Source organism: Phalangium opilio, unplaced genomic scaffold (genome assembly GCF_054372755.1).
Source record: "Phalangium opilio isolate 3A_F unplaced genomic scaffold, DU_Popi_V2 ptg000090l_1, whole genome shotgun sequence".
In the NCBI taxonomy this organism is placed as follows: domain Eukaryota; kingdom Metazoa; phylum Arthropoda; class Arachnida; order Opiliones; family Phalangiidae; genus Phalangium; species Phalangium opilio.
The window spans coordinates 4,820,727-4,846,982 of NW_028324195.1; the positions used below are offsets into that span (position 1 = coordinate 4,820,727).

The 26,256-nt window shown below is 41.3% G+C and overlaps 29 non-coding genes across 29 annotated transcripts; all 29 read left to right on the forward strand.

Annotated features, from left to right (window-relative positions):
* Positions 1–531: 531 nt before the first annotated feature.
* TRNAL-UAA (transfer RNA leucine (anticodon UAA)) lies at positions 532–615 on the forward strand. Its single transcript has one exon. It is a non-coding gene; the product is annotated as a tRNA-Leu (tRNA).
* Positions 616–1,005: 390 nt separating this feature from the next.
* TRNAL-UAA (transfer RNA leucine (anticodon UAA)) lies at positions 1,006–1,089 on the forward strand. Its single transcript has one exon. It is a non-coding gene; the product is annotated as a tRNA-Leu (tRNA).
* Positions 1,090–2,427: 1,338 nt separating this feature from the next.
* On the forward strand, positions 2,428–2,511 carry TRNAL-UAA (transfer RNA leucine (anticodon UAA)). Its single transcript has one exon. It is a non-coding gene; the product is annotated as a tRNA-Leu (tRNA).
* Positions 2,512–2,901: 390 nt separating this feature from the next.
* TRNAL-UAA (transfer RNA leucine (anticodon UAA)) lies at positions 2,902–2,985 on the forward strand. The gene has a single exon. It is a non-coding gene; the product is annotated as a tRNA-Leu (tRNA).
* Positions 2,986–3,375: 390 nt separating this feature from the next.
* TRNAL-UAA (transfer RNA leucine (anticodon UAA)) lies at positions 3,376–3,459 on the forward strand. The gene has a single exon. It is a non-coding gene; the product is annotated as a tRNA-Leu (tRNA).
* A 153-nt stretch (positions 3,460–3,612) lies between these two features.
* Positions 3,613–3,696, forward strand: TRNAL-UAA (transfer RNA leucine (anticodon UAA)). The gene has a single exon. It is a non-coding gene; the product is annotated as a tRNA-Leu (tRNA).
* A 153-nt stretch (positions 3,697–3,849) lies between these two features.
* On the forward strand, positions 3,850–3,933 carry TRNAL-UAA (transfer RNA leucine (anticodon UAA)). The gene has a single exon. It is a non-coding gene; the product is annotated as a tRNA-Leu (tRNA).
* Positions 3,934–4,560: 627 nt separating this feature from the next.
* On the forward strand, positions 4,561–4,644 carry TRNAL-UAA (transfer RNA leucine (anticodon UAA)). Its single transcript has one exon. It is a non-coding gene; the product is annotated as a tRNA-Leu (tRNA).
* Positions 4,645–4,797: 153 nt separating this feature from the next.
* Positions 4,798–4,881, forward strand: TRNAL-UAA (transfer RNA leucine (anticodon UAA)). The gene has a single exon. It is a non-coding gene; the product is annotated as a tRNA-Leu (tRNA).
* Positions 4,882–5,745: 864 nt separating this feature from the next.
* Positions 5,746–5,829, forward strand: TRNAL-UAA (transfer RNA leucine (anticodon UAA)). Its single transcript has one exon. It is a non-coding gene; the product is annotated as a tRNA-Leu (tRNA).
* A 627-nt stretch (positions 5,830–6,456) lies between these two features.
* TRNAL-UAA (transfer RNA leucine (anticodon UAA)) lies at positions 6,457–6,540 on the forward strand. Its single transcript has one exon. It is a non-coding gene; the product is annotated as a tRNA-Leu (tRNA).
* A 390-nt stretch (positions 6,541–6,930) lies between these two features.
* On the forward strand, positions 6,931–7,014 carry TRNAL-UAA (transfer RNA leucine (anticodon UAA)). The gene has a single exon. It is a non-coding gene; the product is annotated as a tRNA-Leu (tRNA).
* A 153-nt stretch (positions 7,015–7,167) lies between these two features.
* Positions 7,168–7,251, forward strand: TRNAL-UAA (transfer RNA leucine (anticodon UAA)). Its single transcript has one exon. It is a non-coding gene; the product is annotated as a tRNA-Leu (tRNA).
* Positions 7,252–8,115: 864 nt separating this feature from the next.
* On the forward strand, positions 8,116–8,199 carry TRNAL-UAA (transfer RNA leucine (anticodon UAA)). Its single transcript has one exon. It is a non-coding gene; the product is annotated as a tRNA-Leu (tRNA).
* Positions 8,200–8,826: 627 nt separating this feature from the next.
* TRNAL-UAA (transfer RNA leucine (anticodon UAA)) lies at positions 8,827–8,910 on the forward strand. The gene has a single exon. It is a non-coding gene; the product is annotated as a tRNA-Leu (tRNA).
* A 390-nt stretch (positions 8,911–9,300) lies between these two features.
* Positions 9,301–9,384, forward strand: TRNAL-UAA (transfer RNA leucine (anticodon UAA)). The gene has a single exon. It is a non-coding gene; the product is annotated as a tRNA-Leu (tRNA).
* A 153-nt stretch (positions 9,385–9,537) lies between these two features.
* On the forward strand, positions 9,538–9,621 carry TRNAL-UAA (transfer RNA leucine (anticodon UAA)). Its single transcript has one exon. It is a non-coding gene; the product is annotated as a tRNA-Leu (tRNA).
* Positions 9,622–10,485: 864 nt separating this feature from the next.
* Positions 10,486–10,569, forward strand: TRNAL-UAA (transfer RNA leucine (anticodon UAA)). The gene has a single exon. It is a non-coding gene; the product is annotated as a tRNA-Leu (tRNA).
* A 627-nt stretch (positions 10,570–11,196) lies between these two features.
* On the forward strand, positions 11,197–11,280 carry TRNAL-UAA (transfer RNA leucine (anticodon UAA)). The gene has a single exon. It is a non-coding gene; the product is annotated as a tRNA-Leu (tRNA).
* Positions 11,281–11,670: 390 nt separating this feature from the next.
* On the forward strand, positions 11,671–11,754 carry TRNAL-UAA (transfer RNA leucine (anticodon UAA)). The gene has a single exon. It is a non-coding gene; the product is annotated as a tRNA-Leu (tRNA).
* A 153-nt stretch (positions 11,755–11,907) lies between these two features.
* On the forward strand, positions 11,908–11,991 carry TRNAL-UAA (transfer RNA leucine (anticodon UAA)). The gene has a single exon. It is a non-coding gene; the product is annotated as a tRNA-Leu (tRNA).
* Positions 11,992–14,804: 2,813 nt separating this feature from the next.
* On the forward strand, positions 14,805–14,888 carry TRNAL-UAA (transfer RNA leucine (anticodon UAA)). Its single transcript has one exon. It is a non-coding gene; the product is annotated as a tRNA-Leu (tRNA).
* Positions 14,889–15,041: 153 nt separating this feature from the next.
* On the forward strand, positions 15,042–15,125 carry TRNAL-UAA (transfer RNA leucine (anticodon UAA)). The gene has a single exon. It is a non-coding gene; the product is annotated as a tRNA-Leu (tRNA).
* A 2,759-nt stretch (positions 15,126–17,884) lies between these two features.
* TRNAL-UAA (transfer RNA leucine (anticodon UAA)) lies at positions 17,885–17,968 on the forward strand. The gene has a single exon. It is a non-coding gene; the product is annotated as a tRNA-Leu (tRNA).
* A 153-nt stretch (positions 17,969–18,121) lies between these two features.
* TRNAL-UAA (transfer RNA leucine (anticodon UAA)) lies at positions 18,122–18,205 on the forward strand. Its single transcript has one exon. It is a non-coding gene; the product is annotated as a tRNA-Leu (tRNA).
* A 2,048-nt stretch (positions 18,206–20,253) lies between these two features.
* Positions 20,254–20,337, forward strand: TRNAL-UAA (transfer RNA leucine (anticodon UAA)). The gene has a single exon. It is a non-coding gene; the product is annotated as a tRNA-Leu (tRNA).
* Positions 20,338–20,490: 153 nt separating this feature from the next.
* TRNAL-UAA (transfer RNA leucine (anticodon UAA)) lies at positions 20,491–20,574 on the forward strand. Its single transcript has one exon. It is a non-coding gene; the product is annotated as a tRNA-Leu (tRNA).
* Positions 20,575–24,282: 3,708 nt separating this feature from the next.
* On the forward strand, positions 24,283–24,366 carry TRNAL-UAA (transfer RNA leucine (anticodon UAA)). The gene has a single exon. It is a non-coding gene; the product is annotated as a tRNA-Leu (tRNA).
* Positions 24,367–24,756: 390 nt separating this feature from the next.
* TRNAL-UAA (transfer RNA leucine (anticodon UAA)) lies at positions 24,757–24,840 on the forward strand. The gene has a single exon. It is a non-coding gene; the product is annotated as a tRNA-Leu (tRNA).
* The last annotated feature ends 1,416 nt before the right edge of the window (positions 24,841–26,256 follow it).

A 26,256-nucleotide genomic window follows, 5' to 3' on the forward strand; every position in this document is an offset into this window, starting at 1 on the left:
AGCGGTATTTTGGTGTTGTACTATAGCTTCATTTTCAAGGAAAACATTTAAAAGCGTGTCAGGATGGTCGAGTGGTCTAAGGCGTCAGATTTAAGCTCTGATCCTCGTATGAGGGCGTGGGTTTGAACCCCACTTCTGAAACCGTTTTGTTTCATTTTAATAACTTGTATCTCATACTCAGAAAAGGCTTCTCTAGTATGGCAACAAGTGAGTGGCTTTATGAAGCATAGATATACGAGCGGTATTTTGGTGTTGTACTACAGCTTCATTTTCAAGGAAAACATTTAAAAGCGTGTCAGAATGGCCGAGTGGTCTAAGGCGTAAGATTTAAGCTCTGATCCTCGTATGATGGCGTGGGTTCGAACCCCACTTGTCACAACGATTTGTTTCACTTTCATAACTTGTATCTCATACTTAGGAAAGGCTTCTCTAGTAGGACAACAAGTGAGTGGCTTTATGTGGCATAGAGATACGAGAGGTATTTTGGTGTTGTACTATAGCTTCATTTTCAAGGAAAACGTTTAAAATCGTGTCAGGATGGCCGAGTGGTCTAAGGCGTCAGATTTAAGCTCTGATCCTCGTATGAGGGCGTGGGTTCGAACCCCACTTCTGAAACCGTTTTGTTTCATTTTAATAACTTGTATCTCATACTCAGAAAAGGCTTCTCTAGTATGGCAACAAGTGAGTGGCTTTATGAAGCATAGATATACGAGCGGTATTTTGGTGTTGTACTACAGCTTCATTTTCAAGGAAAACATTTAAAAGCGTGTCAGAATGGCCGAGTGGTCTAAGGCGTAAGATTTAAGCTCTGATCCTCGTATGATGGCGTGGGTTCGAACCCCACTTGTCACAACGATTTGTTTCACTTTCATAACTTGTATCTCATACTTAGGAAAGGCTTCTCTAGTAGGACAACAAGTGAGTGGCTTTATGAAGCATAGATATACGAGAGGTATTTTGGTGTTGTACTATAGCTTCATTTTCAAGGAAAACGTTTAAAATCGTGTCAGGATGGCCGAGTGGTCTAAGGCGTCAGATTTAAGCTCTGATCCTCGTATGAGGACGTGGGTTCGAACCCCACTTCTGACAACGATTTGTTTCATTTTAATAACTTGTATCTCATACTCAGGAAAGGCTCCTCTAGTAGGGCAACAAGTGAGTGGCTTTATGAAGCATAGATATACGAGCGGTATTTTGGTGTTGTACTATAGCTTCATTTTCAAGGAAAACATTTAAAAGCGTGTCGGGATGTCCGAGTGGTCTAAGGCGTCAGATTTAAGCTCTGATCCTCGTATGAGGGCGTGGTTTCGAACACCACTTCTGAAAACGATTTGTTTCATTTTAATAATTTGTATCTCATACTCAGGAAAGGCTTTTCTAGTATGGCAACAAGTGAGTGGCTTTATGTGGCATAGAGATACGGGAGGTATTTTGGTGTTGTACTATAGCTTCAGTTTCAAGGAAAACGTTTACAGGCGTGTCAGAATGGCCGAGTGGTCTAAGGCGTAAGATTTAAGCTCTGATCCTCGTATGAGGGCGTGGGTTCGAACCCCACTTGTGACAACGATTTGTTTCACTTTCATAACTTGTATCTCATACTCAGGAAAGGCTTCTCTAGTAGGACAACAAGTGAGTGGCTTTATGTGGCATAGAGATACGAGAGGTATTTTGGTGTTGTACTATAGCTTCATTTTCAAGGAAAACGTTTAAAATCGTGGCAGGATGGCCGAGTGGTCTAAGGCTTCAGATTTAACCTCTGATCCTCGTATGAGGGCGTGGGTTCGAACCCCATTTCTGACAACGATTTGTTTCATTTTAATAACTTGTATCTCATACTCAGGAAAGGCTCCTCTAGTAGGGCAACAAGTGAGTGGCTTTATGAAGCATAGATATACGAGCGGTATTTTGGTGTTGTACTATAGCTTCATTTTCAAGGAAAACATTTAAAAGCGTGTCAGGATGGTCGAGTGGTCTAAGGCGTCAGATTTAAGCTCTGATCCTCGTATGAGGGCGTGGGTTTGAACCCCACTTCTGAAACCGTTTTGTTTCATTTTAATAACTTGTATCTCATACTCAGAAAAGGCTTCTCTAGTATGGCAACAAGTGAGTGGCTTTATGAAGCATAGATATACGAGCGGTATTTTGGTGTTGTACTACAGCTTCATTTTCAAGGAAAACATTTAAAAGCGTGTCAGAATGGCCGAGTGGTCTAAGGCGTAAGATTTAAGCTCTGATCCTCGTATGATGGCGTGGGTTCGAACCCCACTTGTCACAACGATTTGTTTCACTTTCATAACTTGTATCTCATACTTAGGAAAGGCTTCTCTAGTAGGACAACAAGTGAGTGGCTTTATGTGGCATAGAGATACGAGAGGTATTTTGGTGTTGTACTATAGCTTCATTTTCAAGGAAAACGTTTAAAATCGTGTCAGGATGGCCGAGTGGTCTAAGGCGTCAGATTTAAGCTCTGATCCTCGTATGAGGGCGTGGGTTCGAACCCCACTTCTGAAACCGTTTTGTTTCATTTTAATAACTTGTATCTCATACTCAGAAAAGGCTTCTCTAGTATGGCAACAAGTGAGTGGCTTTATGAAGCATAGATATACGAGCGGTATTTTGGTGTTGTACTACAGCTTCATTTTCAAGGAAAACATTTAAAAGCGTGTCAGAATGGCCGAGTGGTCTAAGGCGTAAGATTTAAGCTCTGATCCTCGTATGATGGCGTGGGTTCGAACCCCACTTGTCACAACGATTTGTTTCACTTTCATAACTTGTATCTCATACTTAGGAAAGGCTTCTCTAGTAGGACAACAAGTGAGTGGCTTTATGAAGCATAGATATACGAGAGGTATTTTGGTGTTGTACTATAGCTTCATTTTCAAGGAAAACGTTTAAAATCGTGTCAGGATGGTCGAGTGGTCTAAGGCGTCAGATTTAAGCTCTGATCCTCGTATGAGGGCGTGGGTTCGAACCCCACTTCTGACAACGATTTGTTTCATTTTAATAACTTGTATCTCATACTCAGGAAAGGCTCCTCTAGTAGGGCAACAAGTGAGTGGCTTTATGAAGCATAGATATACGAGCGGTATTTTGGTGTTGTACTATAGCTTCATTTTCAAGGAAAACATTTAAAAGCGTGTCGGGATGTCCGAGTGGTCTAAGGCGTCAGATTTAAGCTCTGATCCTCGTATGAGGGCGTGGGTTCGAACCCCACTTGTGACAACGATTTGTTTCACTTTCATAACTTGTATCTCATACTCAGGAAAGGCTTCTCTAGTAGGACAACAAGTGAGTGGCTTTATGTGGCATAGAGATACGAGAGGTATTTTGGTGTTGTACTATAGCTTCATTTTCAAGGAAAACGTTAAAAAGCGTGTCAGGATGGCCGAGTGGTCTACGGCGTCAGATTTAAGCTCTGATCCTCGTATGAGGGCGTGGGTTCGAACCCCACTTCTGACAACCATTTGTTTCATTTTAATAACTTGTATCTCATACTCAGAAAAGGCTTCTCTAGAATGGCAACAAGTGAGTGGCTTTATGTGGCATAGAGATACGAGAGGTATTTTGGTGTTGTACTATAGCTTGATTTTCAAGGAAAACGTTTAAAATCGTGTCAGGATGGCCGAGTGGTCTAAGGCGTCAGATTTAAGCTCTGATCCTCGTATGAGGGCGTGGGTTCGAACCCCACTTCTGACAACGATTTGTTTCATTTTAATAACTTGTATCTCATACTCAGAAAAGGCTTCTCTAGTAGGACAATAAGTGAGTGGCTTTATGAAGCATAGATATACGAGAGGTATTTTGGTGTTGTACTATAGCTTCATTTTCAAGGAAAACGTTTAAAATCGTGTCAGGATGGCCGAGTGGTCTAAGGCGTCAGATTTAAGCTCTGATCCTCGTATGAGGGCGTGGGTTCGAACCCCACTTCTGACAACGATTTGTTTCATTTTAATAACTTGTATCTCATACTCAGGAAAGGCTCCTCTAGTAGGGCAACAAGTGAGTGGCTTTATGAAGCATAGATATACGAGCGGTATTTTGGTGTTGTACTATAGCTTCATTTTCAAGGAAAACATTTAAAAGCGTGTCAGGATGTCCGAGTGGTCTAAGGCGTCAGATTTAAGCTCTGATCCTCGTATGAGGGCGTGGTTTCGAACACCACTTCTGACAACGATTTGTTTCATTTTAATAATTTGTATCTCATACTCAGGAAAGGCTTTTCTAGTATGGCAACAAGTGAGTGGCTTTATGTGGCATAGAGATACGGGAGGTATTTTGGTGTTGTACTATAGCTTCAGTTTCAAGGAAAACGTTTACAGGCGTGTCAGAATGGCCGAGTGGTCTAAGGCGTAAGATTTAAGCTCTGATCCTCGTATGAGGGCGTGGGTTCGAACCCCACTTGTGACAACGATTTGTTTCACTTTCATAACTTGTATCTCATACTCAGGAAAGGCTTCTCTAGTAGGACAACAAGTGAGTGGCTTTATGTGGCATAGAGATACGAGAGGTATTTTGGTGTTGTACTATAGCTTCATTTTCAAGGAAAACGTTTAAAAGCGTGTCAGGATGGCCGAGTGGTCTACGGCGTCAGATTTAAGCTCTGATCCTCGTATGAGGGCGTGGGTTCGAACCCCACTTCTGACAACCATTTGCTTCATTTTAATAACTTGTATCTCATACTCAGAAAAGGCTTCTCTAGAATGGCAACAAGTGAGTGGCTTTATGTGGCATAGAGATACGAGAGGTATTTTGGTGTTGTACTATAGCTTCACTTTCAAGGAAAACGTTTAAAATCGTGTCAGGATGGCCGAGTGGTCTAAGGCGTCAGATTTAAGCTCTGATCCTCGTATGAGGGCGTGGGTTCGAACCCCACTTCTGACAACGATTTGTTTCATTTTAATAACTTGTATCTCATACTCAGGAAAGGCTTCTCTAGTAGGGCAACAAGTGAGTGGCTTTATGAAGCATAGATATACGAGCGGTATTTTGGTGTTGTACTATAGCTTCATTTTCAAGGAAAACATTTAAAAGCGTGTCAGGATGTCCGAGTGGTCTAAGGCGTCAGATTGAAGCTCTGCTCCTCGTATGAGGGCGTGGGTTCGAACCCCACTTCTGACAACGATTTGTTTCATTTTAATAACTTGTATCTCATACTCAGGAAAGGCTCCTCTAGTAGGGCAACAAGTGAGTGGCTTTATGAAGCATAGATATACGAGCGGTATTTTGGTGTTGTACTATAGCTTCATTTTCAAGGAAAACATTTAAAAGCGTGTCAGGATGTCCGAGTGGTCTAAGGCGTCAGATTTAAGCTCTGATCCTCGTATGAGGGCGTGGTTTCGAACACCACTTCTGACAACGATTTGTTTCATTTTAATAATTTGTATCTCATACTCAGGAAAGGCTTTTCTAGTATGGCAACAAGTGAGTGGCTTTATGTGGCATAGAGATACGGGAGGTATTTTGGTGTTGTACTATAGCTTCAGTTTCAAGGAAAACGTTTACAGGCGTGTCAGAATGGCCGAGTGGTCTAAGGCGTAAGATTTAAGCTCTGATCCTCGTATGAGGGCGTGGGTTCGAACCCCACTTGTGACCACGATTTGTTTCACTTTCATAACTTGTATCTCATACTCAGGAAAGGCTTCTCTAGTAGGACAAAAAGTGAGTGGCTTTATGTGGCATAGAGATGCGAGAGGTATTTTGGTGTTGTACTATAGCTTCATTTTCAAGGAAAACGTTTAGAAGCGTGTCAGGATGGCCGAGTGGTCTACGGCGTCAGATTTAAGCTCTGATCCTCGTATGAGGGCGTGGGTTCGAACCCCACTTCTGACAACCATTTGTTTCATTTTAATAACTTGTATCTCATACTCAGAAAAGGCTTCTCTAGAATGGCAACAAGTGAGTGGCTTTATGTGGCATAGAGATACGAGAGGTATTTTGGTGTTGTACTATAGCTTCACTTTCAAGGAAAACATTTAAAAGCGTGTCAGGATGGTCGAGTGGTCTAAGGCGTCAGATTTAAGCTCTGATCCTCGTTTGAGGGCGTGGGTTTGAACCCCACTTCTGAAACCGTTTTGTTTCATTTTAATAACTTGTATCTCATACTCAGAAAAGGCTTCTCTAGTATGGCAACAAGTGAGTGGCTTTATGAAGCATAGATATACGAGCGGTATTTTGGTGTTGTACTACAGCTTCATTTTCAAGGAAAACATTTAAAAGCGTGTCAGAATGGCCGAGTGGTCTAAGGCGTAAGATTTAAGCTCAGATCCTCGTATGATGGCGTGGGTTCGAACCCCACTTGTCACAACGATTTGTTTCACTTTCATAACTTGTATCTCATACTTAGGAAAGGCTTCTCTAGTAGGACAACAAATGAGTGGCTTTATGTGGCATAGAGATACGAGAGGTATTTTGGTGTTGTACTATAGCTTCATTTTCAAGGAAAACGTTTAAAATCGTGTCAGGATGGCCGAGTGGTCTAAGGCGTCAGATTTAAGCTCTGATCCTCGTATGAGGGCGTGGGTTCGAACCCCACTTCTGAAACCGTTTTGTTTCATTTTAATAACTTGTATCTCATACTCAGAAAAGGCTTCTCTAGTATGGCAACAAGTGAGTGGCTTTATGAAGCATAGATATACGAGCGGTATTTTGGTGTTGTACTACAGCTTCATTTTCAAGGAAAACATTTAAAAGCGTGTCAGAATGGCCGAGTGGTCTAAGGCGTCAGATTTAAGCTCTGATCCTCGTATGATGGCGTGGGTTCGAACCCCACTTGTCACAACGATTTGTTTCACTTTCATAACTTGTATCTCATACTTAGGAAAGGCTTCTCTAGTAGGACAACAAGTGAGTGGCTTTATGTGGCATAGAGATACGAGAGGTATTTTGGTGTTGTACTATAGCTTCATTTTCAAGGAAAACGTTTAAAAGCGTGTCAGGATGGCCGAGTGGTCTACGGCGTCAGATTTAAGCTCTGATCCTCGTATGAGGGCGTGGGTTCGAACCCCACTTCTGACAACCATTTGTTTCATTTTAATAACTTGTATCTCATACTCAGAAAAGGCTTCTCTAGAATGGCAACAAGTGAGTGGCTTTATGTGGCATAGAGATACGAGAGGTATTTTGGTGTTGTACTATAGCTTCACTTTCAAGGAAAACGTTTAAAATCGTGTCAGGATGGCCGAGTGGTCTAAGGCGTCAGATTTAAGCTCTGATCCTCGTATGAGGGCGCGGGTTCGAACCCCACTTCTGACAACGATTTGTTTCATTTTAATAACTTGTATCTCATACTCAGGAAAGGCTTCTCTAGTAGGGCAACAAGTGAGTGGCTTTATGAAGCATAGATATACGAGCGGTATTTTGGTGTTGTACTATAGCTTCATTTTCAAGGAAAACATTTAAAAGCGTGTCAGGATGTCCGAGTGGTCTAAGGCGTCAGATTGAAGCTCTGCTCCTCGTATGAGGGCGTGGGTTCGAACCCCACTTCTGACAACGATTTGTTTCATTTTAATAACTTGTATCTCATACTCAGGAAAGGCTCCTCTAGTAGGGCAACAAGTGAGTGGCTTTATGAAGCATAGATATACGAGCGGTATTTTGGTGTTGTACTATAGCTTCATTTTCAAGGAAAACATTTAAAAGCGTGTCAGGATGTCCGAGTGGTCTAAGGCGTCAGATTTAAGCTCTGATCCTCGTATGAGGGCGTGGTTTCGAACACCACTTCTGACAACGATTTGTTTCATTTTAATAATTTGTATCTCATACTCAGGAAAGGCTTTTCTAGTATGGCAACAAGTGAGTGGCTTTATGTGGCATAGAGATACGGGAGGTATTTTGGTGTTGTACTATAGCTTCAGTTTCAAGGAAAACGTTTACAGGCGTGTCAGAATGGCCGAGTGGTCTAAGGCGTAAGATTTAAGCTCTGATCCTCGTATGAGGGCGTGGGTTCGAACCCCACTTGTGACCACGATTTGTTTCACTTTCATAACTTGTATCTCATACTCAGGAAAGGCTTCTCTAGTAGGACAAAAAGTGAGTGGCTTTATGTGGCATAGAGATGCGAGAGGTATTTTGGTGTTGTACTATAGCTTCATTTTCAAGGAAAACGTTTAGAAGCGTGTCAGGATGGCCGAGTGGTCTACGGCGTCAGATTTAAGCTCTGATCCTCGTATGAGGGCGTGGGTTCGAACCCCACTTCTGACAACCATTTGTTTCATTTTAATAACTTGTATCTCATACTCAGAAAAGGCTTCTCTAGAATGGCAACAAGTGAGTGGCTTTATGTGGCATAGAGATACGAGAGGTATTTTGGTGTTGTACTATAGCTTCACTTTCAAGGAAAACATTTAAAAGCGTGTCAGGATGGTCGAGTGGTCTAAGGCGTCAGATTTAAGCTCTGATCCTCGTTTGAGGGCGTGGGTTTGAACCCCACTTCTGAAACCGTTTTGTTTCATTTTAATAACTTGTATCTCATACTCAGAAAAGGCTTCTCTAGTATGGCAACAAGTGAGTGGCTTTATGAAGCATAGATATACGAGCGGTATTTTGGTGTTGTACTACAGCTTCATTTTCAAGGAAAACATTTAAAAGCGTGTCAGAATGGCCGAGTGGTCTAAGGCGTAAGATTTAAGCTCAGATCCTCGTATGATGGCGTGGGTTCGAACCCCACTTGTCACAACGATTTGTTTCACTTTCATAACTTGTATCTCATACTTAGGAAAGGCTTCTCTAGTAGGACAACAAATGAGTGGCTTTATGTGGCATAGAGATACGAGAGGTATTTTGGTGTTGTACTATAGCTTCATTTTCAAGGAAAACGTTTAAAATCGTGTCAGGATGGCCGAGTGGTCTAAGGCGTCAGATTTAAGCTCTGATCCTCGTATGAGGGCGTGGGTTCGAACCCCACTTCTGAAACCGTTTTGTTTCATTTTAATAACTTGTATCTCATACTCAGAAAAGGCTTCTCTAGTATGGCAACAAGTGAGTGGCTTTATGAAGCATAGATATACGAGCGGTATTTTGGTGTTGTACTACAGCTTCATTTTCAAGGAAAACATTTAAAAGCGTGTCAGAATGGCCGAGTGGTCTAAGGCGTCAGATTTAAGCTCTGATCCTCGTATGATGGCGTGGGTTCGAACCCCACTTGTCACAACGATTTGTTTCACTTTCATAACTTGTATCTCATACTTAGGAAAGGCTTCTCTAGTAGGACAACAAGTGAGTGGCTTTATGTGGCATAGAGATACGAGAGGTATTTTGGTGTTGTACTATAGCTTCATTTTCAAGGAAAACGTTTAAAAGCGTGTCAGGATGGCCGAGTGGTCTACGGCGTCAGATTTAAGCTCTGATCCTCGTATGAGGGCGTGGGTTCGAACCCCACTTCTGACAACCATTTGTTTCATTTTAATAACTTGTATCTCATACTCAGAAAAGGCTTCTCTAGAATGGCAACAAGTGAGTGGCTTTATGTGGCATAGAGATACGAGAGGTATTTTGGTGTTGTACTATAGCTTCACTTTCAAGGAAAACGTTTAAAATCGTGTCAGGATGGCCGAGTGGTCTAAGGCGTCAGATTTAAGCTCTGATCCTCGTATGAGGGCGTGGGTTCGAACCCCACTTCTGACAACGATTTGTTTCATTTTAATAACTTGTATCTCATACTCAGGAAAGGCTTCTCTAGTAGGGCAACAAGTGAGTGGCTTTATGAAGCATAGATATACGAGCGGTATTTTGGTGTTGTACTATAGCTTCATTTTCAAGGAAAACATTTAAAAGCGTGTCAGGATGTCCGAGTGGTCTAAGGCGTCAGATTGAAGCTCTGCTCCTCGTATGAGGGCGTGGGTTCGAACCCCACTTCTGACAACGATTTGTTTCATTTTAATAACTTGTATCTCATACTCAGGAAAGGCTCCTCTAGTAGGGCAACAAGTGAGTGGCTTTATGAAGCATAGATATACGAGCGGTATTTTGGTGTTGTACTATAGCTTCATTTTCAAGGAAAACATTTAAAAGCGTGTCAGGATGTCCGAGTGGTCTAAGGCGTCAGATTTAAGCTCTGATCCTCGTATGAGGGCGTGGTTTCGAACACCACTTCTGACAACGATTTGTTTCATTTTAATAATTTGTATCTCATACTCAGGAAAGGCTTTTCTAGTATGGCAACAAGTGAGTGGCTTTATGTGGCATAGAGATACGGGAGGTATTTTGGTGTTGTACTATAGCTTCAGTTTCAAGGAAAACGTTTACAGGCGTGTCAGAATGGCCGAGTGGTCTAAGGCGTAAGATTTAAGCTCTGATCCTCGTATGAGGGCGTGGGTTCGAACCCCACTTGTGACCACGATTTGTTTCACTTTCATAACTTGTATCTCATACTCAGGAAAGGCTTCTCTAGTAGGACAAAAAGTGAGTGGCTTTATGTGGCATAGAGATGCGAGAGGTATTTTGGTGTTGTACTATAGCTTCATTTTCAAGGAAAACGTTTAGAAGCGTGTCAGGATGGCCGAGTGGTCTACGGCGTCAGATTTAAGCTCTGATCCTCGTATGAGGGCGTGGGTTCGAACCCCACTTCTGACAACCATTTGTTTCATTTTAATAACTTGTATCTCATACTCAGAAAAGGCTTCTCTAGAATGGCAACAAGTGAGTGGCTTTATGTGGCATAGAGATACGAGAGGTATTTTGGTGTTGTACTATAGCTTCACTTTCAAGGAAAACATTTAAAAGCGTGTCAGGATGGTCGAGTGGTCTAAGGCGTCAGATTTAAGCTCTGATCCTCGTTTGAGGGCGTGGGTTTGAACCCCACTTCTGAAACCGTTTTGTTTCATTTTAATAACTTGTATCTCATACTCAGAAAAGGCTTCTCTTGTATGGCAACAAGTGAGTGGCTTTATGAAGCATAGATATACGAGCGGTATTTTGGTGTTGTACTACAGCTTCATTTTCAAGGAAAACATTTAAAAGCGTGTCAGAATGGCCGAGTGGTCTAAGGCGTAAGATTTAAGCTCAGATCCTCGTATGATGGCGTGGGTTCGAACCCCACTTGTCACAACGATTTGTTTCACTTTCATAACTTGTATCTCATACTTAGGAAAGGCTTCTCTAGTAGGACAACAAATGAGTGGCTTTATGTGGCATAGAGATACGAGAGGTATTTTGGTGTTGTACTATAGCTTCATTTTCAAGGAAAACGTTTAAAATCGTGTCAGGATGGCCGAGTGGTCTAAGGCGTCAGATTTAAGCTCTGATCCTCGTATGAGGGCGTGGGTTCGAACCCCACTTCTGAAACCGTTTTGTTTCATTTTAATAACTTGTATCTCATACTCAGAAATGGCTTCTCTAGTATGGCAACAAGTGAGTGGCTTTATGAAGCATAGATATACGAGCGGTATTTTGGTGTTGTACTACAGCTTCATTTTCAAGGAAAACATTTAAAAGCGTGTCAGAATGGCCGAGTGGTCTAAGGCGTCAGATTTAAGCTCTGATCCTCGTATGATGGCGTGGGTTCGAACCCCACTTGTCACAACGATTTGTTTCACTTTCATAACTTGTATCTCATACTTAGGAAAGGCTTCTCTAGTAGGACAACAAGTGAGTGGCTTTATGTGGCATAGAGATACGAGAGGTATTTTGGTGTTGTACTATAGCTTCATTTTCAAGGAAAACGTTTAAAAGCGTGTCAGGATGGCCGAGTGGTCTACGGCGTCAGATTTAAGCTCTGATCCTCGTATGAGGGCGTGGGTTCGAACCCCACTTCTGACAACCATTTGTTTCATTTTAATAACTTGTATCTCATACTCAGAAAAGGCTTCTCTAGAATGGCAACAAGTGAGTGGCTTTATGTGGCATAGAGATACGAGAGGTATTTTGGTGTTGTACTATAGCTTGATTTTCAAGGAAAACGTTTAAAATCGTGTCAGGATGGCCGAGTGGTCTAAGGCGTCAGATTTAAGCTCTGATCCTCGTATGAGGGCGTGGGTTCGAACCCCACTTCTGACAACGATTTGTTTCATTTTAATAACTTGTATCTCATACTCAGGAAAGGCTTCTCTAGTAGGGCAACAAGTGAGTGGCTTTATGAAGCATAGATATACGAGCGGTATTTTGGTGTTGTACTATAGCTTCATTTTCAAGGAAAACATTTAAAAGCGTGTCAGGATGTCCGAGTGGTCTAAGGCGTCAGATTTAAGCTCTGATCCTCGTATGAGGGCGTGGTTTCGAACACCACTTCTGACAACGATTTGTTTCATTTTAATAATTTGTATCTCATACTCAGGAAAGGCTTTTCTAGTATGGCAACAAGTGAGTGGCTTTATGTGGCATAGAGATACGGGAGGTATTTTGGTGTTGTACTATAGCTTCAGTTTCAAGGAAAACCTTTAAAGGCGTGTCAGAATGGCCGAGTGGTCTAAGGCGTAAGATTTAAGCTCTGATCCTCGTATGAGGGCGTGGTTTCGAACCCCACTTGTGACAACGATTTGTTTCACTTTCATAACTTGTATCTCATACTCAGGAAAGGCTTCTCTAGTAGGGTGCGATTCAGCAGGCATGCGTTATGGCTTTAACGCAAGAAAACTTGCGTTATGATATCACTTTGCGTTAAATTTTAAAAAATGCGATTCACGTGTCGGCGTTACGATATCACGCGTTATCATAACGCCAAATGTCGGGGATACCGTATCGCCATCCGTTTGCTGGCGTTATAGGTTTATCACGAACGTTATAAGAAGTTTTCCCAATATTTTCCCCGCAAAAATTCAAAATGGCTGCTCTCCGTGATGCTTGTTCAATTATTGGGCGCTGATTAAATTGAGGAAAGAACATATATAAATAGAGAAAGAGTTTTTAGAGATGATACCCAAGCGTTTGAACTGCCCAAAAAAACTATTTTCGAATGCTTTTTCGGTTAGCTTACCACTGACTATAGTTTAATTGAGGCTCTGCGAGAGTCTTCCTGAGCCAAGGCCCACAATTATTTCAAACGATAGTAAAGTAAGCATTTGTTTTCTGCCTTTATTGAAGTGTAAGTTCAATACTTATAATCGATTTAATACGTTGCTATTTTATTATAAGAAGCTATTTATTATAGTACTGAATAAGAATTCCGATGCGCATATTACATGCAGGGAAACAAACTACCAGGGACAAGCCTCCATACTGGATAATTACCCTCACGCCAGAGACACCGCTAGAGTTGGCTAGCCTCTCACACGCAGTGAGCTTGGGATGCCACTAGTGGTGTCACGTGGCGTGAGGAATATTGTACAGCATGGAGGCGTGTCCTTGAAAGTTTGTTTGTTTTGGCATAAGTTTATAAGATATGCTCCATAAGTATGACACTGCCTATACTTCTTAATGCTATACTGAGAGGTAGTTCGAGAACAACGTGAGAATTGACTACACGCAGTTTAGCAGTCCATCTTCCTTTTTAGTCTGTATTAAGCCTTTGACAGCCCTTCACCAGGCGTCGCTTTACGAGAATCCATGACGTTTCCCCTACGTCACTTCATGACAAGCTTTCAGTAACCAGTGACAAACTTATAGAACATATCTTATGAACTTATGGTATTGGTTAATAGTTTACTTTCTTTCCACTGCTGCACTACCTTCGTGGCGCAGTTTCGTTGCGGCATAAGCGGCTAAATGTGCGTTTGTTTTTGTTCAAGTTTTATCAACTGAATAAATTTCCCCTTTATGGATAAGTTTTTACCCTTTAATGTGGCTACTTTTTCCAAATTAATGCTAATTAGCTCATTTATTGCAACACTTTCCACAATATTGCTATTTTAGTTCCTTTTTACACTAAAAAGAGGCGCACCTTTAGCCACTCGCGTTGCGACTAGCTGATTCCATCTTTAATCATAATTAATTTTCGAGAATTTAAAAGTTCCTATTACTACGTTTTTATTTTCTTTCCTAAATCTTAGCAACATATTCAGTTGCACTTCATAAACCTTTTTCCCACGTTTTCTAGGCATTGTTGGTATTTTTAAATGTGGTTATTCCGTCAATATTGTTGAAATTTTCGCGAGCAGACGACAAAATTCAAATTTTTGGCGCCAAAAATGATTTTCTTTGTTAACGCTTTAAGTTATCCCCGCTAGATAGCGCAAATGTCGTTGAATCGCATTTCAGAGTGATATTTAAAATGTGCGTTATGAGGTTTGCGTTACGAGCGTAACGCTGAAAAATCATAACGCGTGATATAAAAAAATTATCACTGTGCAGGTGAATCGCACCCTAGGACAATAAGTGATTGGCTTTATGTGGCATAGAGATACGAGAGGTATTTTGGTGTTGTACTATAGCTTCATTTTCAAGGAAAACGTTTAAAAGCGTGTCAGGATGGCCGAGTGGTCTACGGCGTCAGATTTAAGCTCTGTCCTCGTATGAGGGCGTGGGTTCGAACCCCACTTCTGACAACGATTTTTTTAATTTTAATAATTTGTATCTCATACTCAGGAAAGGCTTCTCTAGTAGGACAACAAGTGAGTGGCTTTATGTGGCATAGAGATACGAGAGGTATTTTGGTGTTGTACTATAGCTTCATTTTCAAGGAAAACATTTAAAAGCGTGTCGGGATGTCCGAGTGGTCTAAGGCGTCAGATTTCAGCTCTGATCCTCGTATGAGGGCGTGGTTTCGAACCCCACTTCTGACAACGATTTGTTTCATTTTAATAACTTGTATCTCATACTCAGGAAAGGCTTCTCTAGTAGGGCAACAAGTGAGTGGCTTTATGTGGCATAGAGATACGGGAGGTATTTTGGTGTTGTACTATAGCTTCAGTTTCAAGGAAAACGTTTACAGGCGTGTCAGAATGGCCGAGTGGTCTAAGGCGTCAGATTTAAGCTCTGATCCTCGTATGAGGGCGTGGGTTCGAACCCCACTTCTGACAACGATTTGTTTCATTTTAATAACTTGTATCTCATACTCAGAAAAGGCTTCTCTAGAATGGCAACAAGTGAGTGGCTTTATGTGGCATAGAGATACGAGAGGTATTTTGGTGTTGTACTATAGCTTCATTTTCAAGGAAAACGTTTAAACTCGTGTCAGGATGGCCGAGTGGTCTAAGGCGTCAGATTTAAGCTCTGATCCTCGTATGAGGGCGCGGGTTCGAACCCCACTTCTGACAACGATTTGTTTCATTTTAATAACTTGTATCTCATACTAAGGAAAGGCTTCTCTAGTAGGACAACAAGTGAGTGGCTTTATGTGGCATAGAGATACGAGAGGTATTTTGGTGTTGTACTATAGCTTCATTTTCAAGGAAAACGTTTAAAAGCGTGTCAGGATGATCGAGTGGTCTAAGGCGTCAGATTTAAGCTCTGATCCTCGTATGAGGGCGTGGGTTCGAACCCCACTTCTGAAACCGTTTTGTTTCATTTTAATAACTTGTATCTCATACTCAGAAAGGGCTTCTCTAGTAGGACAACAAGTGAGTGACTTTATGTGGCATAGAGATACGAGAGGTATTTTCGTGTTGTACTATAGCTTCGTTTTCAAGGAAAACATTTAAAAGCGTGTCAGGATGGTCGAGTGGTCTAAGGCGTGAGATTTAAGCTCTGATCCTCGTATGAGGGCGTGGTTTCGAACACCACTTCTGATAACGATTTGTTTCATTTTAATAATTTGTATCTCATACTCAGGAAAGGCTTCTCTAGTAGGGCAACAAGTGAGTGGCTTTATGAAGCATAGATATACGAGCGGTATTTTGGTGTTGTACTATAGCTTCATTTTCAAGGAAAACGTTTAAAATCGTGTCAGGATGGCCGAGTGGTCTAAGGCGTCAGATTTAAGCACTGATCCTCGTATGAGGGCGTGGGTTCGAACCCCACTTCTGACAACGATTTGTTTCATTTTAATAACTTGTATCTCATACTCAGAAAGGGCTTCTCTAGTAGGACAACAAGTGAGTGACTTTATGTGGCATAGAGATACGAGAGGTATTTTCGTGTTGTACTATAGCTTCGTTTTCAAGGAAAACATTTAAAAGCGTGTCAGGATTGTCGAGTGGTCTAAGGCGTCAGATTTAAGCTCTGATCCTCGTATGAGGGCGTGGGTTCGAACCCCACTTCTGAAACCGTTTTGTTTCATTTTAATAACTTGTATCTCATACTCAGAAAGGGCTTCTCTAGTATGGCAACAAGTGAGTGGCTTTATGTGGCATAGAGATACGAGAGGTATTTTGGTGTTGTACTATAGCTTCATTTTCAAGGAAAACATTTAAAAGTGTGTCAGGATGGTCGAGTGGTCTAAGGCGTCAGATTTAAGCTCTGATCCTCGTATGAGGGCGTGGTTTCGAACACCACTTCTGACAACGATTTGTTTCATTTTAATAATTTGTATCTCATACTCAGGAAAGGCTTCTCTAGTAGGACAACAAGTGAGTGGCTTTATGTGGCATAGAGATACGAGAGGTATTTTGGTGTTGTACTATAGCTTCATTTTCAAGGAAAACATTTAAAAGCGTGTCAGGATGTCCGAGTGGTCTAAGGCGTCGGATTTAAGCTCTGATCCTCGTATGAGGGCGTGGTTTCGAACACCACTTCTGACAACGATTTGTTTCATTTTAATAATTTTTATCTCATACTCAGGAAAGGCTTCTCTAGTATGGCAACAAGTGAGTGGCTTTATGAAGCATAGATATACGAGAGGTATTTTGGTGTTGTACTATAGCTTCATTTTCAAGGAAAACGTTTCAAAGCGTGTCAGGATGGTCGAGTCGTCTAAGGCGTCAGATTTAAGCTCTGATCCTCGTATGAGGACGTGGTTTCGAACCCCACTTCTGACAACGATTTGTTTCATTTTAATAACTTGTATCTCATACTCAGAAAAGGCTTCTCTAGGATGGCAACAAGTGAGTGGCTTTATGTGGCATAGAGATACGAGAGGTATTTTGGTGTTGTACTATAGCTTCATTTTCAAGGAAAACGTTTAAAATCGTGTCAGGTCGGCCGAGTGGTCTAAGGCGTCAGATTTAAGCTCTGATCCTCGTATGAGGACGTGGGTTCGAACCCCACTTCTGACAACGATTTGTTTCATTTTAATAACTTGTATCTCATACTCAGGAAAGGCTTCTCTAGAATGGCAACAAGTGAGTGGCTTTATGTGGCATAGAGATACGAGAGGTATTTTCGTGTTGTACTATAGCTTCATTTTCAAGGAAAACATTAAAAAGCGTGTCAGGATGGTCGAGTGGTCTAAGGCGTCAGATTTAAGCTCTGATCCTCGTATGAGGGCGTGGGTTCGAACCCCACTTCTGAAACCGTTTTGTTTCATTTTAATAACTTGTATCTCATACTCAGAAAGGGCTTCTCTAGTATGGCAACAAGTGAGTGGCTTTATGAAGCATAGATATACGAGCGGTATTTTGGTGTTGTACTATAGCTTCATTTTCAAGGAAAACATTTAAAAGCGTGTCAGGATGGCCGAGTGGTCTACGGCGTCAGATTTAAGCTCTGTCCTCGTATGAGGGCGTGGGTTCGAACCCCACTTCTGACAACGATTTTTTTAATTTTAATAATTTGTATCTCATACTCAGGAAAGGCTTCTCTAGTAGGACAACAAGTGAGTGGCTTTATGTGGCATAGAGATACGAGAGGTATTTTGGTGTTGTACTATAGCTTCATTTTCAAGGAAAACATTTAAAAGCGTGTCGGGATGTCCGAGTGGTCTAAGGCGTCAGATTTCAGCTCTGATCCTCGTATGAGGGCGTGGTTTCGAACCCCACTTCTGACAACGATTTGTTTCATTTTAATAACTTGTATCTCATACTCAGGAAAGGCTTCTCTAGTAGGGCAACAAGTGAGTGGCTTTATGTGGCATAGAGATACGGGAGGTATTTTGGTGTTGTACTATAGCTTCAGTTTCAAGGAAAACGTTTACAGGCGTGTCAGAATGGCCGAGTGGTCTAAGGCGTCAGATTTAAGCTCTGATCCTCGTATGAGGGCGTGGGTTCGAACCCCACTTCTGACAACGATTTGTTTCATTTTAATAACTTGTATCTCATACTCAGAAAAGGCTTCTCTAGAATGGCAACAAGTGAGTGGCTTTATGTGGCATAGAGATACGAGAGGTATTTTGGTGTTGTACTATAGCTTCATTTTCAAGGAAAACGTTTAAACTCGTGTCAGGATGGCCGAGTGGTCTAAGGCGTCAGATTTAAGCTCTGATCCTCGTATGAGGGCGCGGGTTCGAACCCCACTTCTGACAACGATTTGTTTCATTTTAATAACTTGTATCTCATACTAAGGAAAGGCTTCTCTAGTAGGACAACAAGTGAGTGGCTTTATGTGGCATAGAGATACGAGAGGTATTTTGGTGTTGTACTATAGCTTCATTTTCAAGGAAAACGTTTAAAAGCGTGTCAGGATGATCGAGTGGTCTAAGGCGTCAGATTTAAGCTCTGATCCTCGTATGAGGGCGTGGGTTCGAACCCCACTTCTGAAACCGTTTTGTTTCATTTTAATAACTTGTATCTCATACTCAGAAAGGGCTTCTCTAGTATGGCAACAAGTGAGTGGCTTTATGTGGCATAGAGATACGAGAGGTATTTTGGTGTTGTACTATAGCTTCATTTTCAAGGAAAACATTTAAAAGTGTGTCAGGATGGTCGAGTGGTCTAAGGCGTCAGATTTAAGCTCTGATCCTCGTATGAGGGCGTGGTTTCGAACACCACTTCTGACAACGATTTGTTTCATTTTAATAATTTGTATCTCATACTCAGGAAAGGCTTCTCTAGTAGGACAACAAGTGAGTGGCTTTATGTGGCATAGAGATACGAGAGGTATTTTGGTGTTGTACTATAGCTTCATTTTCAAGGAAAACATTTAAAAGCGTGTCAGGATGTCCGAGTGGTCTAAGGCGTCGGATTTAAGCTCTGATCCTCGTATGAGGGCGTGGTTTCGAACACCACTTCTGACAACGATTTGTTTCATTTTAATAATTTTTATCTCATACTCAGGAAAGGCTTCTCTAGTATGGCAACAAGTGAGTGGCTTTATGAAGCATAGATATACGAGAGGTATTTTGGTGTTGTACTATAGCTTCATTTTCAAGGAAAACGTTTCAAAGCGTGTCAGGATGGTCGAGTCGTCTAAGGCGTCAGATTTAAGCTCTGATCCTCGTATGAGGACGTGGTTTCGAACCCCACTTCTGACAACGATTTGTTTCATTTTAATAACTTGTATCTCATACTCAGAAAAGGCTTCTCTAGGATGGCAACAAGTGAGTGGCTTTATGTGGCATAGAGATACGAGAGGTATTTTGGTGTTGTACTATAGCTTCATTTTCAAGGAAAACGTTTAAAATCGTGTCAGGTCGGCCGAGTGGTCTAAAGCGTCAGATTTAAGCTCTGATCCTCGTATGAGGACGTGGGTTCGAACCCCACTTCTGACAACGATTTGTTTCATTTTAATAACTTGTATCTCATACTCAGGAAAGGCTTCTCTAGAATGGCAACAAGTGAGTGGCTTTATGTGGCATAGAGATACGAGAGGTATTTTCGTGTTGTACTATAGCTTCATTTTCAAGGAAAACATTAAAAAGCGTGTCAGGATGGTCGAGTGGTCTAAGGCGTCAGATTTAAGCTCTGATCCTCGTATGAGGGCGTGGGTTCGAACCCCACTTCTGAAACCGTTTTGTTTCATTTTAATAACTTGTATCTCATACTCAGAAAGGGCTTCTCTAGTATGGCAACAAGTGAGTGGCTTTATGAAGCATAGATATACGAGCGGTATTTTGGTGTTGTACTATAGCTTCATTTTCAAGGAAAACATTTAAAAGCCTGTCAGGATGGCCGAGTGGTCTACGGCGTCAGATTTAAGCTCTGTCCTCGTATGAGGGCGTGGGTTCGAACCCCACTTCTGACAACGATTTTTTTAATTTTAATAATTTGTATCTCATACTCAGGAAAGGCTTCTCTAGTAGGACAACAAGTGAGTGGCTTTATGTGGCATAGAGATACGAGAGGTATTTTGGTGTTGTACTATAGCTTCATTTTCAAGGAAAACATTTAAAAGCGTGTCGGGATGTCCGAGTGGTCTAAGGCGTCAGATTTCAGCTCTGATCCTCGTATGAGGGCGTGGTTTCGAACCCCACTTCTGACAACGATTTGTTTCATTTTAATAACTTGTATCTCATACTCAGGAAAGGCTTCTCTAGTAGGGCAACAAGTGAGTGGCTTTATGTGGCATAGAGATACGGGAGGTATTTTGGTGTTGTACTATAGCTTCAGTTTCAAGGAAAACGTTTACAGGCGTGTCAGAATGGCCGAGTGGTCTAAGGCGTCAGATTTAAGCTCTGATCCTCGTATGAGGGCGTGGGTTCGAACCCCACTTCTGACAACGATTTGTTTCATTTTAATAACTTGTATCTCATACTCAGAAAAGGCTTCTCTAGAATGGCAACAAGTGAGTGGCTTTATGTGGCATAGAGATACGAGAGGTATTTTGGTGTTGTACTATAGCTTCATTTTCAAGGAAAACGTTTAAACTCGTGTCAGGATGGCCGAGTGGTCTAAGGCGTCAGATTTAAGCTCTGATCCTCGTATGAGGGCGCGGGTTCGAACCCCACTTCTGACAACGATTTGTTTCATTTTAATAACTTGTATCTCATACTAAGGAAAGGCTTCTCTAGTAGGACAACAAGTGAGTGGCTTTATGTGGCATAGAGATACGAGAGGTATTTTGGTGTTGTACTATAGCTTCATTTTCAAGGAAAACGTTTAAAAGCGTGTCAGGATGATCGAGTGGTCTAAGGCGTCAGATTTAAGCTCTGATCCTCGTATGAGGGCGTGGGTTCGAACCCCACTTCTGAAACCGTTTTGTTTCATTTTAATAACTTGTATCTCATACTCAGAAAGGGCTTCTCTAGTAGGACAACAAGTGAGTGACTTTATGTGGCATAGAGATACGAGAGGTATTTTCGTGTTGTACTATAGCTTCGTTTTCAAGGAAAACATTTAAAAGCGTGTCAGGATGGTCGAGTGGTCTAAGGCGTGAGATTTAAGCTCTGATCCTCGTATGAGGGCGTGGTTTCGAACACCACTTCTGATAACGATTTGTTTCATTTTAATAATTTGTATCTCATACTCAGGAAAGGCTTCTCTAGTAGGGCAACAAGTGAGTGGCTTTATGAAGCATAGATATACGAGCGGTATTTTGGTGTTGTACTATAGCTTCATTTTCAAGGAAAACGTTTAAAATCGTGTCAGGATGGCCGAGTGGTCTAAGGCGTCAGATTTAAGCACTGATCCTCGTATGAGGGCGTGGGTTCGAACCCCACTTCTGACAACGATTTGTTTCATTTTAATAACTTGTATCTCATACTCAGAAAGGGCTTCTCTAGTAGGACAACAAGTGAGTGACTTTATGTGGCATAGAGATACGAGAGGTATTTTCGTGTTGTACTATAGCTTCGTTTTCAAGGAAAACATTTAAAAGCGTGTCAGGATTGTCGAGTGGTCTAAGGCGTCAGATTTAAGCTCTGATCCTCGTATGAGGGCGTGGGTTCGAACCCCACTTCTGAAACCGTTTTGTTTCATTTTAATAACTTGTATCTCATACTCAGAAAGGGCTTCTCTAGTATGGCAACAAGTGAGTGGCTTTATGTGGCATAGAGATACGAGAGGTATTTTGGTGTTGTACTATAGCTTCATTTTCAAGGAAAACATTTAAAAGTGTGTCAGGATGGTCGAGTGGTCTAAGGCGTCAGATTTAAGCTCTGATCCTCGTATGAGGGCGTGGTTTCGAACACCACTTCTGACAACGATTTGTTTCATTTTAATAATTTGTATCTCATACTCAGGAAAGGCTTCTCTAGTAGGACAACAAGTGAGTGGCTTTATGTGGCATAGAGATACGAGAGGTATTTTGGTGTTGTACTATAGCTTCATTTTCAAGGAAAACATTTAAAAGCGTGTCAGGATGTCCGAGTGGTCTAAGGCGTCGGATTTAAGCTCTGATCCTCGTATGAGGGCGTGGTTTCGAACACCACTTCTGACAACGATTTGTTTCATTTTAATAATTTTTATCTCATACTCAGGAAAGGCTTCTCTAGTATGGCAACAAGTGAGTGGCTTTATGAAGCATAGATATACGAGAGGTATTTTGGTGTTGTACTATAGCTTCATTTTCAAGGAAAACGTTTCAAAGCGTGTCAGGATGGTCGAGTCGTCTAAGGCGTCAGATTTAAGCTCTGATCCTCGTATGAGGACGTGGTTTCGAACCCCACTTCTGACAACGATTTGTTTCATTTTAATAACTTGTATCTCATACTCAGAAAAGGCTTCTCTAGGATGGCAACAAGTGAGTGGCTTTATGTGGCATAGAGATACGAGAGGTATTTTGGTGTTGTACTATAGCTTCATTTTCAAGGAAAACGTTTAAAATCGTGTCAGGTCGGCCGAGTGGTCTAAGGCGTCAGATTTAAGCTCTGATCCTCGTATGAGGACGTGGGTTCGAACCCCACTTCTGACAACGATTTGTTTCATTTTAATAACTTGTATCTCATACTCAGGAAAGGCTTCTCTAGAATGGCAACAAGTGAGTGGCTTTATGTGGCATAGAGATACGAGAGGTATTTTCGTGTTGTACTATAGCTTCATTTTCAAGGAAAACATTAAAAAGCGTGTCAGGATGGTCGAGTGGTCTAAGGCGTCAGATTTAAGCTCTGATCCTCGTATGAGGGCGTGGGTTCGAACCCCACTTCTGAAACCGTTTTGTTTCATTTTAATAACTTGTATCTCATACTCAGAAAGGGCTTCTCTAGTATGGCAACAAGTGAGTGGCTTTATGAAGCATAGATATACGAGCGGTATTTTGGTGTTGTACTATAGCTTCATTTTCAAGGAAAACATTTAAAAGCGTGTCAGGATGTCCGAGTGGTCTAAGGCGTCAGATTTAAGCTCTGATCCTCGTATGAGGGCGTGGTTTCGAACACCACTTCTGACAACGATTTGTTTCATTTTAATAATTTGTATCTCATACTCAGGAAAGGCTTCTCTAGTAGGACAACAAGTGAGTGGCTTTATGTGGCATAGAGATACGAGAGGTATTTTGGTGTTGTACTATAGCTTCATTTTCAAGGAAAACATTTAAAAGCGTGTCAGGATGTCCGAGTGGTCTAAGGCGTCAGATTTAAGCTCTGATCCTCGTATGAGGGCGTGGTTTCGAACACCACTTCTGACAACGATTTGTTTCATTTTAATGATTTTTATCTCATACTCAGGAAAGGCTTCTCTAGTATGGCAACAAGTGAGTGGCTTTATGAAGCATAGATATACGAGAGGTATTTTGGTGTTGTACTATAGCTTCATTTTCAAGGAAAACGTTTCAAAGCGTGTCAGGATAACCGAGTGGTCTAAGGCGTCAAATTTATGCTCTGATCCTCCTATGAGGACGTGGTTTCGAACCCCACTTCTGACAACGATTTGTTTCATTATAATAACTTGTATCTCATACTCAGGAAAGGCTTCTCTAGAATGGCAACAAGTGAGTGGCTTTATGTGGCATAGAGATACGAGAGGTATTTTCGTGTTGTACTATAGCTTCATTTTCAAGGAAAACGATTAAAAGCGTGTCAGGATGATCGAGTGGTCTAAGGCGTCAGATTTAAGCTCTGATCCTCGTATGAGGACGTGGTTTCGAACCCCACTTCTGACAATGATTTGTTTCATTTTAATAACTTGTATCTCATACTCAGGAAAGGCTTCTCTAGAATGGCAACAAGTGAGTGGCTTTATGTGGCATAGAGATACGAGAGGTATTTTCGTGTTGTACTATAACTTCATTTTCAAGGAAAACATTTAAAAGCGTGTCAGGATGGTCGAGTGGTCTAAGGCGTGAGATTTAAGCTCTGATCCTCGTATGAGGGCGTGGTTTCGAACCCCACTTCTGACAACGATTTGTTTCATTTTAATAATTTGTATCTCATACTCAGGAAAGGCTTCTCTAGTAGGACAACAAGTGAGTGGCTTTATGTGGCATAGAGATACGAGAGGTATTTTGGTGTTGTACTATAGCTTCATTTTCAAGGAAAACATTTAAAAGCGTGTCAGGATGGTCGAGCGGTCTAAGGCGTGAGATTTAAGCTCTGATCCTCGTATGAGGGCGTGGTTTCGAACACCACTTCTGACAACGATTTGTTTCATTTTAATAATTTGTATCTCATACTCAGGAAAAGCTTCTCTAGTAGGACAACAAGTGAGTGGCTTTATGTGGCATAGAGATACGAGAGGTATTTTGGTGTTGTACTATAGCTTCATTTTCAAGGAAAACGTTTAAAAGCGTGTCAGGATGGTCGAGTGGTCTAAGGCGTCAGATTTAAGCTCTGATCCTCGTATGAGGACGTGGGTTCGAACCCCACTTCTGACAACGATTTCTTTCATTTTAATAACTTGTATCTCATACTCAGGAAAGGCTTCTCTAGTAGGGCAACAAGTGAGTGGCTTTATGTGGCATAGATATACGAGCGGTATTTTGGTGTTGTACTATAGCTTCATTTTCAAGGAAAACATTTAAAAGCGTGTCAGGATGTCCGAGTGGTCTAAGGCGTCAGATTTAAGCTCTGATCCTCGTATTAGGGCGTGGTTTCGAACACCACTTCTGACAACGATTTGTTTCATTTTAATAATTTGTATCTCATACTCAGGAAAGGCTTTTCTAGAATGGCAACAAGTGAGTGGCTTTATGTGGCATAGAGATACGAGAGGTATTTTGGTGTTGTACTATAGCTTCATTTTCAAGGAAAACGTTTAAAATCGTGTCAGGATGGCCGAGTGGTCTAAGGCGTCAGATTTAAGCTCTGATCCTCGTATGAGGACGTGGGTTCGAACCCCACTTCTGACAACGATTTGTTTCATTTTAATAACTTGTATCTCATACTCAGGAAAGGCTTCTCTAGTAGGGCAACAAGTGAGTGGCTTTATGAAGCATAGATATACGAGCGGTATTTTGGTGTTGTACTATAGCTTCATTTTCAAGGAAAACATTTAAAAGCGTGTCAGGATGTCCGAGTGGTCTAAGGCGTCAGATTTAAGCTCTGATCCTCGTATGAGGGCGTGGTTTCGAACACCACTTCTGACAACGATTTGTTTCATTTTAATAATTTGTATCTCATACTCAGGAAAGGCTTCTCTAGTAGGACAACAAGTGAATGGCTTTATGTGGCATAGAGATACGAGAGGTATTTTGGTGTTGTACTATAGCTTCATTTTCAAGGAAAACGTTTAAAAGCGTGTCAGGATGATCGAGTGGTCTAAGGCGTCAGATTTAAGCTCTGATCCTCGTATGAGGACGTGGTTTCGAACCCCACTTCTGACAACGATTTGTTTCATTTTAATAACTTGTATCTCATACTCAGGAAAGGCTTCTCTAGAATGGCAACAAGTGAGTGGCTTTATGTGGCATAGAGATACGAGAGGTATTTTCGTGTTGTACTATAGCTTCATTTTCAAGGAAAACATTAAAAAGCGTGTCAGGATGGTCGAGTGGTCTAAGGCGTCAGATTTAAACTCTGATCCTCGTATGAGGGCGTGGGTTCGAACCCCACTTCTGAAACCGTTTTGTTTCATTTTAATAACTTGTATCTCATACTCAGACAAGTTGGGAAAACCAAAATATTACCTCTCCGTGTCGAGAAGATTATATAACCTTAATGAAAACGTCGACCTTTTTGCCCTCATCCTTTCCCGCGCTTTGCGCTTCCGCATTTCATCCTTAGTCTCAACATTATCTTCCTCCATTTTACATACAAAAATCAAATACTCACAAAAAGAAGTGGCAAAAACCTGCTAGCTCTTTACAACCACCTAATTTGACTTAATATCCAATTTCCAACAACAATAATATACCGGTAGTTTAATTGACAACCTACTAGCATCGAAATTCTCATTAAGAATGGCTCCCGCGGATAAAAAAGGGCAATTTTCAACTAGGTGGGCGTTATCTCATTAGATTTGAAAAATATCATTTCTCTTTTTTACCAATGCCTAACCGTTTGGATTTTTTTAAAGCAATCTTAGCACCAAAAAATATTTTTTGATACAAAATAAATGTTTTATATTCTTATTAAGAATGGAACAAGAGGATAAAAAAGGTCTGTCCTCTCGTAATTTTTAAGCTTTTATCATGATTACTCTATACAACAGTAACAAGGAGTATAAACCCATTAGTGGAAGCAGTATTTTTTTTTCCGAAATAATCTCGCTTATGTTTATCCTCTCTAGACTTCGCTAAAAACGTATTACTCCTACGTAAAAAATT